General features: G+C 41.3%; 1 protein-coding gene across 1 annotated transcript in view; it reads left to right on the top strand.

Annotated features, from left to right (window-relative positions):
• Window positions 1–233: 233 nt before the first annotated feature.
• The window catches only part of SATB1 (SATB homeobox 1), a 91,313-nt gene continuing 77,664 nt past the window's right edge, over window positions 234–13,882 (top strand). The window contains exon 1 of the mRNA XM_063409240.1: window positions 234–359. The gene's annotated coding sequence lies outside the window, so the exon portion shown is untranslated. The remainder of the gene's footprint in view (window positions 360–13,882) is intronic.

Below are 13,882 nucleotides of genomic sequence, written 5' to 3' on the forward strand. Positions count from 1 at the left end.
GCACAGACACGCAGGCAGAGGCAGGGCTGCCCCACGCCGGTACCTTGCTGCCCTGGTGTTTTCCGTCCGGGCTCCTCCTTGCTGAGGCAGCTCGGGAGCGGAGCCGAGCGGGCGGGTGCGTGTGCGTGTGTGTGTGTGCGTGCGTGCATGCGTGTGCCTCTGTGTGTGTGTGTGTGTGTGTGTGCGAGAGCGACCGAGCGAGAGAGACTCTCCCCCCTCCCCCTCCTCCTCCTCGCTCTCCTTCCTTTAAACGCCCACTCCTGATGGGTGAAAAGACAACTTGAACTTCAGTGCAATTAACTTCGCCGGCGCCTCGGAAGCCGGAGGTGTCGCCGGCCTCGCCCGCCGCGCTCCCATGAGTGAGTCGGTCCCGCTCCTTCGGCGTCTCTCCTGGGGGACGGGGGGGGACGGAGCCGTGCCGGGGGCACCCTCCGCGGCGATTTACCGAGGCCGCCCGTGCCGGCCCGGGAGGGCGGGCGGGAGGGAGGCGCGGGGCGGGAGGCTGCGCTCGGCGCTGCCGCTGCCGGAGCCTGCCGGCCGGCGCGGGCTCACACCTGCCGCCGCGCCGCTGCCGGTGGCCGGCCCCGCTCCGCTCCGCTCCCTCGCCCGCTGCCGCCTCACCGGCCGCCGGCCCGGGGGGAGCGGGGGGAGGTGGGGGCAGAGGGAGAAACCCCAGAAGTTTGGCAAAGTTCTTAGCCAGCCCCGCGCGCCTCCCGGCAGCTGCGGGCGCGGGGCGGCGGCGCCCCCGACGGCGCGGGGCGAGGCGGCGGGGCCGGGGGTCGCGGGCGGCGGGGGGGCGCGGGGGTTGCGCGGGCGGCCAGCGGCGGCGGCCGGCCCAGCCGGGGGCGCGCCCGTGGCGGTGGGTGGCACGTCCCCCCCGCCCGCCCGCGGCACGACCCGGCGCTGCCGCTGTCACGGGGAGCAGTGCCAGGAGCTCGACTGTGCGCTCCAGGATTTTATTTTTGATTTCTCCGCTCCGTCTCCGAACCCGCCACCCGAGGTTTTGCTAAATCCTCGCCCCTTTGTCGCCGTCTCCGCCGGCTGTCGAGGGGAGCGCTCCTGGCAGGCACCTGCCCGACCCGGAGTTTCCCTCTGCCAGTCTCCAGCTTTTTCTGACTGCGGGAGAAACTTCGCTGCAATCTTAAGTTTTCTGAAACACTTTGCACTCCTAAGCTGAAATGAGTTTAAACCGAGAAAAGCTCTCTGCTGGTTTTAGTCCGTGCAAATGAGCGCAGCGCTTCTGCGAAAATAATTCACAAATTCAGATGCAGAGACTCCAGGGCGTGTGATCTGGAGGTGCCCTTTCATTCTGGTCCGTGCTGCTTGGGTGGGAGTTAGCAGAGGCCCCTTAATTTCTACTTTATATTATTTTGGTACGGGGCATTCATATATTTGTCTGCTGTAGTCTGCTGGCAAACATTAGCATTCAAGCTTACATTTTTGACAAATGTGCAGACAGGAATAGCATGAATAGGCATCTTAAATATTAACAACCTAAGCATCTGTTGTGAAACAAATTTAATATATTTACTCTGTTTTTCTCACATTGTTAGGAAAGGTTACAATAAGTGTAAAATTTCAGCTGTAGTTAACACAAGGAATGCTTGTATATTTCACTATCTCTTCGAGCATTTAACACAATCACCAGATAGAAATGTGTCAAATCAGGCGCACTATTCAAAAACAACTTGAAACTGTAAGCGTACAGTGTACAGACATGAATATGGCATGTTCTCTGCAATTTTTATCTTCTAATTACTCTTCAGCACTATTTGTAGAATTTGAGAATGCTCTTCCAGTCCCGTACTCCTGTGTGCTCTTTAATATGTTTATACATACACACACTCATTTTCTAATTCGCTTTCCATTTGAGATTGTATTTTCTCGCTTTTCAAGTCGAAGCAATGGTTTTGCAAGGAAATGTGAAATAATATAGAGTAAGTAAAAAAAAATGAGCAGGCAGCAAGTGCAATGTGTTCACATATAAGCATGCGTCGGAATAGATAGTGCACACACATAATAAGGCAACAGAAGAGAAATAAAATCCTTGGCTAGAATGCTGTGTATGCCCACTCTTCAGTAAAGCTAGTGGAAGAGAAACAACTGACTCCAAGGAATTCCTCTGTCCCTGTAATAGAACTGTTCAGAGTAGAACAAGAGCACACAAGAGCGAAGCCTCCAAAAAGACTGTAGAGTTATTTCAGGAATCAGTGCATTCCTTCCCTTTTTCCCACAAGTTCAAATATGTAATAAATAAGCCCTTTGTATGCAAAATAGTTTACTGGAACAAAAAATACTTAAATAAAATGCTTTTTGTGCATGAATTTTGAAAAACTGGCCATTTCCTTTTTATATTCTTTGTTCTCGATACTTTAAATAGCAAAGTAACTCTTGCAGTTTCCCCTCTCACGCTATTTTAGCGGCTCGTGTGAATCCTAACCTGCTGCTGTGCTCCCGGGAAAGCAGTGTGAAGCAGATCTGTAGCTTGCTGGTGGGACACAGTGCTTGGGCAGCCTCAGAGGCAGAGGGAGGCTGCCACGCCAGCCCCAGCTCGTACACGAGCGGGGCACCTCTTTGGTTTGCAGCGTAGGCCCAGCAGGATGAGCACCTGCCCTCTGTGGCTGTGCTCCCCAAGGCAGCGCCCTTGCCTGCAGCCCTGGCAGCATCCCACAGGCACCAAACACCACGGCCAGCCCCGCTGGGGACGTGGGCACATCCACTCCTGCAGCACTAAAACCTCTTCAGAGAGGCTTCTCCCACATTACAGGTTTGGGATAGAGAGAGGTTTACATGTGTGCAACTGCCATTTAGAAGATAATAAGCTGAAGTCTGGTGTTCTCCTTAAAAAAAAAAAAATCAACAAAAAGCCCCACCAAGATCTTTTAAATGTATTGACTACCTGATCTCTCAAAATATTATCACCTTTTTAATGTCACCTATTTTTTTTTTTCATCTAAGTATTGGCAGAGGAATTTGAAGTAATTCCTTAGATTTCCAGCTGTGTTTGGAAAAAAAATTAAGGAGGTTACTTTATTAATAAAATAGTTTGTAATATATAGACAAATACATTAAAGTAGATTTCTGAATTAAAACTGGAGGAAATACGACTTCTGAAACGTTTTAGTCATATTTCTAAGAACTATGGTATTTTAACATAGACTCTAGTGAAGCATTTTATTGCCTTCTTGTATATAACTGCCATTGCTCTCTCTAGATATATTTAATATATATCCAGTGAAGCCACAGACTTTCCTTCTACAACAGTTTAAACACATCTGGAACATTTTACTTTCTTATAATTTATGTTAATAGATGTAGAGTGTATATACAATCTTCTCAGACATCATTGCTTTTTCCAAAGGGGAATTTTTTTACTTTCAGTCAGGGAATATATTTATAAGAACAAAATAACTCAAAGTATAGGCAATTCTATATATCATTTTATTTTCTGTTATATTAGGTTGATTATATAAAGCTTTCATTTAGAGCGATGGGTTGATGAAATTACAGAGGAGTGATTGGCTTTTGTTTTTTCAAATGGTTCAAGTTGAGGGCTGCAAAAATGAATGTTTTTGGTAAAGTTCTTTGAGCCCATAAGATTTTTCATAGAATTCTGACAAATTAATTTAATAGAAAAGCCACAAGTCTCTTAGCCAGGTAAAATGGAAGTTCTCTTTTTGCCGTTATAGGCATCAGGCTTCAGTAATCTGCTCCTCTTGTGGAATGAACACTTTCTACTTAAAGCTATCATGCACCTACTGTTTATTTACGCTGCATTAAACTGACAGCACAGCAATCAGAGGAAAAAATATGACTTACTTTCCTGAAGTAAACACCAGTTTATAGGTTAGTGCCTGTATTTGTATTCCTGTCGCCACTAAATAATGGCTGTCTCCATTTTAATATCTACCTGTAGTGCTACCCAGGGCAGCTGGCTCTTCCTTGTTTAAAACAAGGGAAAAAGGAAGGGGGGGGGGGATGGAGGGGGGCGGTGAGGAAGAGAAGAAAGTTTTGTTATCATTCCACTCTAAGAGGAACTTAATAGAACAGTGATTTGGTATTCCTTTCTGTGGCAAGCCGAAGCCAGTTTTAAAGACATAGTATTCAGTTTTACTTGGTGTAATTGAATTGCATCTCAAACAGGGAAAACAGAATTCCTTAACAGTATTTGTCTATCCAAGACACTGAAATTGTATATTCAGGCAATGGCAGATTAAGGGCAGAAGCATTTTATTAATAACTGAAAGCACATATGTGTGTGTGATGAAAAATGTTCTGCAAATCTGTCACTATGCAATCAAGTGCATTTTTTAAACTTTAGTTGTCACAAAGTTGCTACTGATTCTAAAAAAAAAAAAAAAAAAAAAAAGAAAAAAGAAGTAAAACAGTTTGACGGTTAAAGAGTAACTTACAGTTCTTACTGCCTGTTATACGGAAATTTTGCAACTTTATATAAAGTCAGTGTCAGAAAGCCCTGTTGATGTTACTTTTAGTCTTGGAGTAATGAGTCCAAGTAGCCGGTGTTTGAACTGAAGATAACTGCAGTCAGAATAACCCACAGTTTGCGAAGAGCTTCTCTAAATCCTCTGTTGAAGGATTCCATTAATAACATTTACCTGAGAGGTTCATTTCTTCCTCAGACTCTGAAACTTAACACTAAGTTGGCTTGTTGGTCAGTTCCCTTGGCTGTGGTATCATGAACTCTCATCAGCCCTGACCACAACTTGTAACTGTTACTTCCAAGAGGATATACCATGATGTTCCTTTCCAAAATGCTGGTGGTTTCGAACATTTGCCATTTCGTGGCATCTAAGTTTACCACAGTTATCACCAACACCTCATTATATAATGGGTATCCCTTCTATTGCTTTGCAAATGTCAGCTTTCTAATGGTTTCTGCACAGAATTGCTCTCAGTAGGTTTAAGTCTTGGTAGAGATTAATTTTAAGGAGAGTTGCCAGCACTGATCTTGTACATATGTTCTGATCTGGTCCTTGTGCCCTCTACCAGTTGTAATCTACTCTTAATCTGTTTTATCTGGTGCAGTGTACTGGGAATGGCATAGTAATAGTAGAGTACAGTAGTAGAGTGTAGTAACATACCTCAGGCACCATCTGAATTCTAAATATTTCCTTTTAAACTTGCTGAGCCTGACTTTGCTCCCATGCACACTGGTGTGTCACTGCAGAGCTTAGTTTTCACTGTTATTGTAGAGGATCTGCGTTAGGTGTCCAGATTGGCTGAGAGACACACTAACACTTAGAATTTGAGCCAAGGTCCACCTTTTAGCTATTTATTTAGAACACCCAGGCACAGCAATCTCTTTGGAGATTGATTCCCCTGTGAAACACTGCGCGTTTCTGTTTACTGGGATTGGGACTGTCGGATTTGCTTTCGCCGGAGCGCAGGCTAGCTGCTATCTGTCTCTGAGCTGCTGAAAAGCGCTGCTGGTGACACCTCTGCACAGCTGAGGGTTCCCTAGAGTGAGCCCTCCTACCCCGCGCTTGGCTGTTGTGAACGGCGGGTGGGAGAGGCAGCGGAGCCTGCTGGCCTGCAGATGGGCCTCGGTCACCCCAGCTGCACCTGGGTGCACAACACCAGCATGGGCCGCGTCTGCCAGCTGCCTTGGCCTTACATAACTTCCAGCCACTATCTGCTCTATCTCCTTCCCGTGGCGCATTCTGGCATGATATGACCTGAGGAGATCAGGGAGGTGCTTTAAACCTCAAGTGCATCTCATCTTCCCAGGATCCTGCTCTGACAGGATTTATTTGGCCAGCAGCAATCATTTGTGGGTCGTTACACTTGCTGCTCGCTAGACAAATTGGTGATGCACTCAGACCACCTGTGCTTGGTGGACTGTCTTGTAATCTTTTCTGGTGTCTGGACTCCCGGTTCTGGGTTCAGCCCTGAAAAAAAAAGTGTAATTTTGGGTTAACAACTATCTGTGCCATGTTTTCCATCCTCGATGCTGTAACCTTGATTTTGAAAATGCTCAGCACATAACTTCATATGAAGGAAAAGGAAGCTGCAGCACACTATCCTTTTATAAATGCGGCCTTAATGTGCTCCTGGTTTATTTACCCTGCTATAAAATTAGTAACATACGTGTTTCATAGAACACTGAAGGATAAGTAATTCTTTATATTATTAAATCAGTCCTAGAGTGGAAAACACTTTCAGCAGAAGTGCCGAGAATTGCTGCTCTGAACTCAAACCCACATGCAAAGGTATGAGAAAGGTATTTCCTTTTCAGTAACTGCACTTAGAATATGTGTCTGGTCATAACAGCCAGGTAATTAAAAACATTTTCGATGAAAAGGAGAAAAGTTCTAAATATCATACACACCCTATATTCCTACTTCTATTACATTAAATAAAAGACAGAAAAGAGAGGAGGGGAAAGAGATTGGGAGAGAGCATGTGTGCATGCAGACTCTCAGAAGGACCAAAGGCAAATAATGAAGTGGAGAGGAATTCCAGACTGAGTTTTAGAATGTTTATAATCAAAGATTAAATTAATATGTTTGCGGAGAGAAGTATTAGATTTTAAATCATTAGTGCTTTTCATCATAGGTGGGCTTCCTTGATAAATGTAAGAAGTCTCAAGAATAATTAAAGGCATCTTAAAACTTAAAAATGACAGTTTTAGCTTCTAAGGATTCATTGTAATGTAATAATACTGTATGCTTTTTAGTGTTACTTCTGCACTAGACATTTAATTACAGTCTTTGTGAGACATGTTATCTGTATAGTAACCAGTGCATAAAAAGAATGATATTTACTTTTACATACAAGCTCTTGCTTGCCAGCTTTCTTTTTAAGACTATAGATTAAGATCTCCAATCCAGAATGTTCATGGCTTCAATGAAAACAACTTAATTTGACACAATTTTGGGGAGGAATGGAGCATTTATTGTAATAGTACTGCTTCTCTAGTCACACTTCTTGCAATAGTACTTGAACTGCTGTTTAGCAGTGGGGTTTTTTTCTGCGCAGAGGCCCAAACTCAGCATTTCTTTGCTTGTTCAAAGGGTAGATTTTAGAATATCAAATGAAAAAGCATGTTTAATTTTTACATTGAGAAGTAGGATTGAAAAAGGTTCTAAGCACAGTATGGTAGGTTTTTCACAGGTACAGTTTATTGCTTGAGAGGAAATTTGAAACTTGCTTTTGCTATGTCAGATAGTGACCATTGTCTGAAACATACTCTGGATAATATAAATTTATGGGGTTTGTAGCTTGGTCCACCCATTGCTGTGGAAAAGTGAGTACATTTGCAAAAAGGTGCAAAAAATTGTTTTTTCTTTTGGTATGTTTCCAGATTCCCTTAATTGTGAAAAGTGCTTCACAGCATAGTGAACTTCCTACAGTTCCTAGGTTCCACACTGCCGTCATTGCAGGATGAGGCACAAGGGAAACCGCATCCAACTGTTGTAAAGCAGAGCTTTTCAGTCGATAATATGTATCATACATCTTCTTTCAGGTCTTGCTTTTCATTTCTTATCTCGCAGTCCTGTGCAGGAACGGTATGATACAGGTTTTGAGCCCCTAGTTTCAGTATGCTTTGTAAGAAAATCTCACGGTAAAGTCAATCGGTCAAAATCAATCTCTTTCCCATTGACTGCGTTTTATTGACTTTCTTTTTCTGTTTTCCTTCACTTGACTCACTGAATACCATAATAATCTTTGTCATTCCTGATGAATTCCATTATAATATTTTCAAGACAATTTTATAGCGTGTTTGCATTTGAAACTCATGATTCCACTACTTTATTTGGGCTGCGAGCCCTACAAGTAACTGATGTCTGCATTGCCACTAAAAATGACAATTAGGATACTCATAGGTGTAGTTATTGTTTTCTAAGCATTCTAGAAGAATTTTATGGATACCATGCAAGAGAATTGAACCAGTAGAATTTCTTTATATGTTTGGCAGGATGACAGATATGCCGTAAGAAGCATTATACTGTCTGATAAATTGCATTACCAAGCACTACTTCATATAGGTTCTGTCTCTTTAAAAATGCAGTCTCCTCTATTTGCCCTATTAATTGTTGATATGTTGCCATCCACGAGACAAAAATTAGAGCTGTAATTAAATAATCATGTGATGCTCCTTAGTGCCAGTGAGAGCAAACTCATTTTTCCAGGCCCTGATGGTCACTGATTATTGTATTACTACTGGCTTGCTTTATTTTTTTTTAATGGCTCTATATTGCTGGGTTACCTAACCACTGCCCTTCTTTTCAAAATTAAAGGAATTGAAGAACATTAAGTCACTTAATTGGCCAGTAGTCTACGGGGATACAAAGTAGTCATACCTTCTCTGCTTTTTGGTCACTCAATTGGTTCTACTGGGAGAACTACATCAGTGGTGTGGTTGTGTGCCATTTAATTTACACTGGTGTTTTGGCTGGGATGGATGCATATAGGGAATGCCAGGAGAATTACAAAAGGAGCAGGGTATTAAAATGCAGAAATGATTAAAATTGAAATAAAAGGATGCTGCTGCTTTGCCAGTACTCTGGCAGTCATAATGACACATAGAGATTAGTTTCCACCTTCATCTTTTCCTTCTTTCTCATTTCCTCTTGTTTATTGTTGACACATTTTCCTTATGTCTCTGCTTCTCAGCGCTTTTTTTCACTGTTATATATTCCTACTTTTTCTCTTTCCTTAAGCATGGAGAAGCTTACTTAACCTTATTATAACAATAACAGAATAGGTTATTAATATTTAATATGCACATGATTAAAATTTCTCTCTTAAACATAGGTCAGCTCTATTATTAACTGACATGTTATTTTTCATTAAAAAATTTTTATTCTGCCCTTACGGTTTCTCAAACACCCTTTACTTTGGTGGTGATTTAACACATAATGTTTAGAAAACTGTGTTAGGCTAGTGAAAAAAAAGAACTTACCAGTCATGGATAATCAATTATGCATGAATTCAGATATAACAGATGGAAACTGGTGAGTTAAAGTTTCTCTTTAGCTTCGTGATTTTTTTGTTTTGTTTTTGTGACACCTGTCTCTTATGTATAGATAAACATCTAACATAGCATACTGCTTTTCATGCGTCTTTGTGTTTTTTGCTTTTTGGGTTTGGGGTTTTTTGTTTCTTTTTGGTTTTGTTGGTGTGGCATAAACCTATTTTCCCCTGTTTATAACTTACTATTTTTAATTTGTTTGTCTGTGAGCATTTCTGTACTGCTGGCCTTTTCTAGGGCTGAAGTGTCCTGTGATGAAGCAAGCATCTAATCTCCTAATAAACTACACAACGTAATTTGACCTTAAAATTGTGTCAGCACGATATTCTAAATTATAGGAGTTCATTTTTGCCTTCAGGTGCTCATGGACTATAGTGTTGTGACATTAAAGCAACAGGGTAGACTGCGGCTGGGCATATGTATTCATATATGCATATACGCACATTCTTGTGATTGTGATACTTATGCAGGCGTTCCCTCCAAAGGCATTAATTAAATTTCTTTCAATCATTTGACAATGAAATAGATTGCTTTACTGCTTTTTATTAAGAAGTTCAGTATGGACTGTGGGCAATACTTCTTTTGGTCATGGAAAGGTTTTTACAGAACTAAATCAAGCAAAAAAGACAATAACTCTTTGTGATACGCCCACAGCAATGACCACTTGGTATCAAGTAAATGAAGATCTGAATATGTTTTCTTTTTCTTTCTATACAAAAGTATCTAAAAGAGTTTTAAACACAGGCTTAGATGTGTTTCTGTGTAGTTCATTCATGGCAGCGTATTGAGCGATTCTTGTATTTCAAAGCGTCCCGTGTTTGAAAAATACAGGGCTACGTTGATTTGGACGTTATTTTTCTATGACTACAATAGTTTGGAGCATTTCTTCACCTGCCACCCCCACACACACACTTTGGAAGTGGCACATTTGCAGATGTGGTGCAGAGAGGTTTTCTGTCTATATACCTATAAAGGAAAAATGAGTTGAGAGAATGCATTGCATCTTTCATGAGCAGATTATTCCAAAACTTCTCATGAGCATTTTACCAAGGTTCGTAAAGGAAAAATCTAATGCAGGAAGGAGTTTATAGTGTAACCTGCCAGAAGCAAATTACAGAGAAGAGATCTTTCCCCACAAATTTTTCTATTTAATGCAGGAACTAACTTTTACATACCTTTTAAGGCATTTCCTTCAAGTGCTTTCATGAGTATAAATTACTATCATAAATATTAACCTAATTTTGCCCTAAAAATACTGTATTCTAGTAGGTTTCCAGCTGCTGCTCTCCATCTCTGTTTGTTTCCATTGTAGTCACTTAACAGGAAATCTAGAAACATAGTTGCTTTAAGCAAATAAAAACATCAAATACTTGAATACATTTTTTTAATTTCTCACTTTTATTTTTTTTTTCCCCTGAAATCAGAACAAGTATTTTTAACATTATGGGGTGCTTGGAATAACGTTTTGAAGTTTTTTGGGTTTGCTTTATGTTATTTGTATTAAACTAAGCATATTCTGACATATGTATAAATGACCTTTATCTTAGTGACACTGCATAGGCTAAACCTTTTTTAGTTAGCGCCTGGTAATATTAACAGGTATCTTGTTCCTTAAAAGAGCTGTCAATATTAACAGCTAATTGCTCCTGAAAAGAACTGAAAAACTCATTCATTTTGTCTTTGTTAAAGTGGAATCAGCTGAGTTTGAGTTTGGAAAGAGCTCTAGAAGAAAATGCTAATTTGGCCAAAACCACCAACTTTCAAATTTTTTACACCAAAACCACATATTTTGCATGTATTTTATGTGCAATGAATATTGACTCCTGTCAAGTTTGGCCAGAATTAGATACAGAGTTTTACTTAAAAGGTTTTGAACCTTAGAAAAAGTGTAGCAGAACCTGTGCAGAGTTCTGAGTTAATAATGAAACTGGAAACAGGACATTTCATGTGGTTTTGTGTTTCATAATGAAAGTTTGACATAGTTCAATTCATCAATCAGTTCTAACCATTTCCTTCAATTTAAAACTCTTCCATATTTTCAGATTGTGTCAGTAGATTTTTATTTGTACTATCAGGTCTATGACAGAGATGATTCTCCTGTTGATGAATTCTTATGTAAGAATTCTCTGTGGTTTGAGCTCAACAACACAAACATCTAAGCACTACTTAATAATACTTGAATAATCCTCTGTAGGGCTAAGTGAAATGGTTCAGATGTTTACTACCATAATGCACGGCTTTGCTTGGGCTCTGTGAAATTCATCCGTACCCGGAGTTGTTGGATCAAATTTCTGTATTTGTAAAAGCATACGAACTGGGATAGAAGCACAGCGGTTGGAAGTGAGGGAGCATGAGTCACAAAGTGGAAAAAAAAGCAGAAACAGTCAAAAAATTGCAAACAACATTGAAAAACACTTTGGAGATAACTTGGTGCAACTTTCCTTTTTACAAGTAAAAATAACAGGAACTATGGCTTTCTATGTCCCAGAATAATGATTTACATACTGTTAAATTAATACAGCTTCTATTCAGACACATCCCTAAAATAACCACTTATCAACTGACTCTTTCAGGTAACGATTATATGCCCATCTCATGCCTAGGAGTGAGATGCTGTGATGATGAAGGCTTTAACAGGAACCACTCTTTTTTCGTCTCTCGGTGTCCCACATTAGGCATCTTCACATGAAAGACCTAAAAATTATACCTCTGGAGAGAAAGCTGTGAAATTAATGACCTGCTGAACATACATTTATGACATGGGAAACTTGGCTGATCCTAAGATGCCAGCTTTCCTCCTTTCTTCCAGCTGCCTAATTGCATAAAATATTATTATATAAAGCTCTATTGCATTTTTTTATTCGCTCTTTTTTGTGGAAGTAGTTGGCTGTAGTTGCCACATGGAAATTACGAGCATGACTCATCAAGGTCCTAGTCTAGTGTTAAGGATGGAAGATAATATGGTCTTCAAAATGCTTTTTTTAAAGTTGAAACTTTTTATTTGAAGTGGTTCTGAAGTCCACGGTCATAAAACATACTGGCTTATATTAAATAACATATAGATAGTGTTTGTGGGAGTCGATGTCCTGCTATAGATAGCAAAAAGTGAACTCAGTTTGTCTACATAGCAGGCAAGAGATTGTGCAACTACAGAGTAAGATTTATGTGATTAATCATTAATATTGATTGCTGTGATCTTTTATGGGAAAGTGGGCACCTCTCTATTACAATTTTAAGCAGCTAAGATTTCTCAGGGCAACCAGGGGTGAAAGACTCACTATTCTCATTAGGGCTCTTTTTCACCCTTCCCTACATCATGCCAAAAAGATTTGTTGGATTTTACTCCACAATTTTCTTCCAGCATTTTGCCTCTCTGTGACTCACCAAGGGGTAAACTGAAAAAACTGTTGGGGCCACATCTGCAGAAGTATGTATTTACTTCAGTTCTTCACAAGCATCTTCATCAAAATAGACATACAGCTATGAAATGACTTGCACAAAATGGTGCAGTGGTTTGACTAAAAGTAACTTGTTTCTATCAAAATCACATTTTGCATATTCTTATTCAACTCCATTTTAAAAAAAGATTCCGTGATTGAAGTACATTGCAGATAATATTTGCAGGAGTAAACGAGCCTCGTCACAGAGGCAATCAATAGGGAGATGTCTGTTTGTATATGATTTTACATATCTGCAAGCTAGCTGAGACATCCAGCTAAAAAATGCTGCACCATGGGACACTGTGTAGATATCTGATACTTCCCAGGGGCCTTGGGGTCTGTAAACTAATGAATGCTCTACATGTAGCCATATATGTAGGTTTTTCACCTCTGACGAATATGGTAAGGATAATTTACTTTACTTAATAACCAATTAAGTGCAGTTCAATACAGCTGACTATCGTAAGTTAAATATTCATTTTACGTAACTGTTTCAGGACATGGTGTGTGAGAGAACACAAACGAGCAGAAATTGCTCATGCAAAATGTGAGAGGGGACGACAGCTTGTGTGCGATGCCTTTCAGTGCTATGAATTTCATTTCATAGCACTTTTGCTTTTTGACAGGCATCCTATCCAGGCTGGGGCAGGTTGCAGTCAAAAAAAAATCTAGGTTGGTATGTAACTTCTGAGTTCAGCGTGGGGGATGTCGCAGAATGCTGTGATTCACATTGGTGAGCATTGGATTCTTGGGTCGTATGTAAATCGAGATTGCTGCAGTCAGGTTGGTTGAAGCAATTGAGCAGTGTCAGGCAACTATTGTGGTTCAGGGCAAAGCGAAGGGGAAGTTAGCCTGAGGAGACTGAAAAACAACTCAGTCTGAGGTGCAAAACTTGTAGGGCTGTGGGACTGCGTTGGCACAGCAGCAGTGATATGCTGAGGTTTGCGCAGGTAGCCGTGGGAAAGGACCGGGGGTGCATCCCTCCCCTTCACCCACACTTCTGTCTAACCCACGTGGCAGGTAGGCACAAGCCTCGGGGCGTCACACACCTTCCGGCCACAGATGTTTACCTCCAGAAAGCCACGGAATGGGACTGCCACTGCCTGGCTGTCCAGCAGTCACCATTACCCATAGGTGTGCGCCCATCACAGCTTGCAGTGCGGGAAATGCATTCAAATCCCCACTGAGGAGGATTTCCCAACAGTCCCACTGCTGCTGCACAGCTCTGCATCACCTCCAGCATGGGATGAGCTTACAGGGTGCCCAAAGGGCTGCAGCATTGTCAGAAGTACATATGTGTAAAAGCTAATCAGCCTCATCTCCCCAAAGAAATCTGATAAAAGAGAATACACAGCCATGCTGGTTTTGCTCTGCTGCCAGGTCATTTCTGTTCGCGTTGCACAAGAGCCAAGCCTCAAGATTTGGGCCCGTATTTCCTAATTTATTT

Source organism: Prinia subflava, chromosome 1, assembly GCF_021018805.1.
Source record: "Prinia subflava isolate CZ2003 ecotype Zambia chromosome 1, Cam_Psub_1.2, whole genome shotgun sequence".
NCBI classification, from domain to species: Eukaryota; Metazoa; Chordata; class Aves; order Passeriformes; family Cisticolidae; genus Prinia; species Prinia subflava.